Source organism: Herpailurus yagouaroundi, unplaced genomic scaffold, assembly GCF_014898765.1.
Source record: "Herpailurus yagouaroundi ecotype Mexico unplaced genomic scaffold, PumYag 60796, whole genome shotgun sequence".
Classification (NCBI taxonomy): Eukaryota; Metazoa; Chordata; class Mammalia; order Carnivora; family Felidae; genus Herpailurus; species Herpailurus yagouaroundi.
This window is the reverse complement of record NW_024415511.1, coordinates 1-5,016: the sequence shown is the minus strand read 5'-3', so window position 1 is coordinate 5,016 and position 5,016 is coordinate 1. Positions and strand designations below refer to the sequence as shown.

Genomic DNA, 5,016 nt, shown 5'->3' with positions numbered 1-5,016 from the left:
GGTGACCAACAGTTACAGACCTCAAATACAAGAGGAAACAGGAGTTGTGAATTTCAAAGTACAAATGTGAAAAATGTTGCCAGTAAAATGAAATTACTTTGATTCGTGGGTAAAAGAGAGATGACAGTAAATATGAAATTGGCTAAACTAAAAGTTTTTATACACATCCTATAGCCCAATTCTTACACGTTTACCTACTCAACAAATCAGCTAAATTCTTCCTAGATATGAGAAGTATCATTTTTGTTTTCTAAAATAACAAATAGGAAGGGTGCCTGGCTGGCTCGGTTGGTGGAGCATGAGACTCTTGATCTCAGGGTTGTGAGTTCAAGCCCCATGTTGGGTGTAAAGCTTATCTAAAAAAAAATAAAATAAAATAACAAATAGGATAACATGTACACCTTAAACCCATATTCTGGTTAGACACTCTGGGGATGACAGCAGATTCTGTCTTCCAGGGGGTATGCTAGAAAAGTTTTCTGTTGTTGTTGTTTAATTTAATCTTTTGGGAATAGCAAGAGTCAATTGTAGATTTTGAAGTTGGTATTGAATTGTGACAAAGATGATCTCAGGGCTGCTGGGTGTAAAGTGAACTGGGTCAGGCCCTTCTCCCCAAAGTGAATGGATGTGCCTTCCCAATAGCGTCCTCACTGGGGAAGACTGATTAGAAATACCAAAAATAAACAAAATAAAATAACAAATCTAGTGTTTTCAAACAGGTTTCCCAAACAAACACATTATATTCTATTAATAGAATTAAATTCCAGGGGTCATTAAGTCAGAATCAGAAAGTCTATGTTAACCTCCCCTTTTACAGTGGATGATTAAAATTAGAATACACCCCGGCAGAAAGTCCGACTTCTTTTTTAAAAAAAGGAGAACAGCTGCAGAAGGGGGAGGAGAGAGACGGAAGCAAAGAAATCTTCCACCGAGAGAGTTGAAACACTGTTAGGCTCTCAGAAATGATTTGTACATTTGTGTCTCTTTTTGTTTAACACGATCTTTTTTGGACTCATTTTCAGCCCACTCCTTGCGTGTGCGGAGCCGACTCTGAAGTCACGGAGCCACCCAGCAGCCGGGTCTTGTGGATTTCCGACGCAGGGCCCTCCCGTGAGGGAAAAGTGCCTCTGTTTCTCCCAGCGACTAGCCGCTGGGACGCCCGCGAGGGTCCGCGGCTGGAGGCTTGGAGGAAACCGACGCGTCTTTACAGCTGCGTCCAGACCCGCTTCCCAGGAGTGGGCTCTCGCGGCTGGGGAGGGAATCGGCGGCCGAATGTTAACCGAAAGCTGAATGGGACGGTATCAAAACGCCGAACTGTTGATGAGGATGGAAAAAGGAGGAATGCAGGAAAGGCAGAATATCCCAGGTGCCTTGGACCAGCAGGCAGGGCTTAAAAGAAAATCAAATGTCAGAGATAGCTCAGGGACTCCTCCGTTCCCGGGTCCGAACATCCAAGTGTCAGAAAAACTGGTGAGAATCAAGCTAAAAGACAGAAAGAGAGAAGGACACAGAGAGACATATTTTTCCTCTTGCCTTAATAGTAGTAGTAATATCAGCATTAGTATTAACAATATTAATATACCCATTCCCAACCCTTCATCCTCCTCAAGTCGTATCCTGAATGCTCCAGCCAAGCCAGCTCAATCTGTCGGCCGCCTGCCCACCCGCATCCAAGAGTTATGCAGATGTTTATGGCTGGAAAAAAAAAAATCCCAGTTATGCATTCTTGTATTTTTAAATACTGACTGTAAGTGATTCAAGTATAATCCTTTGTAAAACGCTTTTCTCTTTGACATATTGAAGGGGGTTGAGAGAGGAAAACCCGGCGTGGATTCCCCCTCGCCGGTCCCTGTCCCACCCTCCACCCTTGCCCCCACCCTGCCAGCGTCGGGGCCCCTGGCAGTCCCTTGAGCCCAGCACCCAGAAAAAGTGGGCGTTCGTGCCAAACCCTCGCACTGGCTTGGCCCAACTTCAGTCACAATTGGTCTCGATTCTCAGTGCTGGACGCGCAGTAAGTTGTTTGGGAAGAAACGCGTTCGTTCAATCATAGGCTCACTCTCTTACCTTTCCTAATGGGAGCCGGGCCCTAAGAATTCAGAAATGTAGGCGCTCAGACTTGGTAGCAGCCGAACCTGGGTCTTTCCCACCCTGGAGCACTCAGGGCCCCCACAGTTCCGCTCCTTGCATGAGATTTGGGAGCGTCCGACCTCGGGGTGACAGCCTAACTAGTGGAAGCGAACTTGCGGAAAGAAGAGAGAAGCGAGTCTGGGGAGAAGAGGGAGACTCCCAGACCCCGCAGTCGACACTCGCCTGTCCCCTTTTGCCCTGTAACTGCTCTAGTGAAGGCCGCGCTCCACTGGCCGAGCTTTGTCTTGAAGCGGACTTTTCCCAGAGTTAAAGACGGAGGTAAGAGAGGTCGGGGGACGCTGCAAACCAGAGAGCAGCCTCCCGGCTCCGGGTGAAGACTAACTGCTCAAGGCGTTGGGCCACAAGACAAAAGTGAGCGTTCAAACAGCGGTTGTTTGCTGGCGGCCATCCCCCTGACACCTCGGAGGCTCGTCCGGCCTAAAGAGGACGGCGACTGGGCGCCACTGAGGTCGAGGCGCTGTCCTGCGACCGCAATCCTGGCTTTGAAAAGTACCAAGTCAGTCTGAACGCGAGCCTCCAGGCCTCGCCTCCAGGAAGCAAGGTCCCCTGGTTGGTGGAAGGGGCGCACGGCGCCCAAGGGGCACCCACAGGCCTGACATCAGAATAAGCTAGAGCTTCGGGCCAGTCTTGAAGGGTTAAAGGGGAAGCTGCGGGACGAAGATGGATAAGTTAGAAAGTTGTTAGTTAAAAACAAAAAAGAAAAAAATGGTTTGGGTGACAGCTTGCTGTCCCCTCATCCTCCGCACCGCCCCCCCAACCCCTCGCCGGCCTTTCCGGACTCCAGTCCAGGCTTTGCGCTGAGCCCGCAGCCCGGCGCAGCCCGGCCTCTGGCGAGAGCCAATCACAGTGCGCCTCTCAGCACGTGGAGGAGAGAGACTCCAGAGCTCCGCGCTCGCTGCTCACTACACTTGTTACTGCCTGTCCTGAGCGCGGAGAGGGCGAGCTCCGGCCGCGGGCAGGGCGGGAGGCAACAGCCGGCAACCGAGGGAGACAGAGAGGCGCAGAGACCGCAGTAATATCCACTATAACCAGCCATCTGAACCCCACCCCCCAACACACACCCATTATCCCACCCTTCAGGAGAGGCAGCCAGCGGCCCCGCTCTCTGCGCCCAGGGAAAAAGCCCCAGCCATGAGCAATCAGTACCAGGAGGAGGGCTGCTCGGAGAGGCCCGAGTGCAAAAGTAAATCTCCAACTTTGCTCTCCTCCTACTGCATCGACAGCATCCTGGGCCGAAGGAGCCCTTGCAAAATGCGGCTGCTGGGAGCCGCGCAGAGCTTGCCCGCCCCACTGGCCAGCCGCGCCGACCAGGAAAAGGCCGTGCAAGGTAAGGTTGCGCTCACCAGGCACCTACAAAGAGCGCTGGGCACTGGTTTGGATGTTTGATGTTCGGGGGCCAGGGGCCTGGGGTTGTCAAGGTGGACATGGAGGAAAGAGAGAGAACAACTCTGAGGCCTGGTGTCTCAAAGAGCGGCAAACATCTCGCCAGGGGCTGCCTCTTCCTCTTTGCTTCCAGAAACAGAGGCCAAGCATCGCTTTGGAGGGGGTGGGGGCTTAAATTCTCGGTATTGAGGTCGTTTAAATACCCGCTTTGGTGGCCTTGGGAGTGCTCTGAAGAGGGGCGACAGGTCAGAAACAGCAGGTGCCTGGTGGACCCTTGTAACAACAACTTGAAGACAAGAACCCCTAAAGCTGTGAATAGGGGTCTCCAGACAGACTGAGCCTTGGTCTTTCCTCCCTGGAGGATTTCTTTATATGCGGTGTTCTCCCCACCCCTCCCCCCGCCCTTTCTTTCTTTTTTTAATTGTAGATTACTTGTGACCTTTTAAACCCAAGCTTCGCAGAAAACATCTCCCTGGGATTACCCAAATGCTCCTTATTGTATTTGAAATGTATGAAATGTGAGGCTTCTGGGTACTATTTTTTCTCTGCTGTGTTATTTTTAAAAATAGAGTTGAAATATTTAAAAGGTTTTATTTTTTTTTTTTTAATTAAAAATTCCAAAAGAACCGTCGTTTTGCCCCGAACCTGTTACGCTCAAGTTTCGCCTTGAGCTGACTGCAGAGGTATCACAGGGAAAGAATTGTTGATTTCTTTCAAAATCCCAAATCCAGCGGTCCAGCCGCAGCGCCACTTGGAAGACAGGAGCAGATGGCAGAGAAGGGGCCGTTTAAAATAAAACTGACTTTTTCCTTTTCTTTTTTTAGCCTGCAGTGGCACCTATGCCAGGCGCTTCCTCGAAGGGAAAGAGCGGCCTGTGCCTGTTGTACCCCCCTTATGCCCCCTCCCAGGCCTTTCGGAGCCAATTTTCTCCAGGACGATTTTTCTTTGCCTTTCTGTGCAAGGAGCCGTCGCCCCCTCCAGCTGCGGGCGGTTGGGGCACGGCCCGCGCTCAGGGTCCCTGGGCCGCTTCCTCAGCCCCCCCCAGGGGTCGCTCACAGGGCAGCGCCCCTCTCGCCAGCCTGGGCCTGCGTGGCAGAGCAGCGGCAGAGGTCGTGCGCAGAGTTTTCAGGGTGGTAGTGATTTTTTTTTCCAAGTTGTTGGATGTTTTCAGGTTCTCCCATGCCCCGAAATGAGGAGGGCAAAAAGTGAGAGAGAGAGCAAAGGGAAAGAAAAAAGAAATGAAGAAAGGACGAGGAGAGAGAGAGCGCGGAAAGCGCACAAAAAGGCAGGAAGGGGGAGAAGAGAAAGATGAGGAAAGAAAGGGGGGACGGTAGAGAAAGAAAAAGAGAAGGAAAGTAAAAACGAAAGGAAGAGAAAGAGGTAAAAGGAAGGAAGAAAGGAAATAAAGGGAAGAGTGGGAGAGGGCAAGGAGAGAGGCGAGGGGCGGAGGAGGACCGAAGAAAAAAAGAGAAAGAAGCAAGAGAA

General features: G+C 51.0%; 1 long non-coding RNA gene across 1 annotated transcript in view; it reads left to right on the top strand.

Moving 5' to 3' along the window:
- The window catches only part of LOC121024188 (uncharacterized), a 6,355-nt gene extending 3,509 nt beyond the window's left edge, over positions 1-2,846 (top strand). Inside the window, exon 2 of the long non-coding RNA XR_005787640.1 lies at positions 1,023-2,846. This is a non-coding gene — a long non-coding RNA (uncharacterized LOC121024188). The remainder of the gene's footprint in view (positions 1-1,022) is intronic.
- Positions 2,847-5,016: the final 2,170 nt, after the last annotated feature.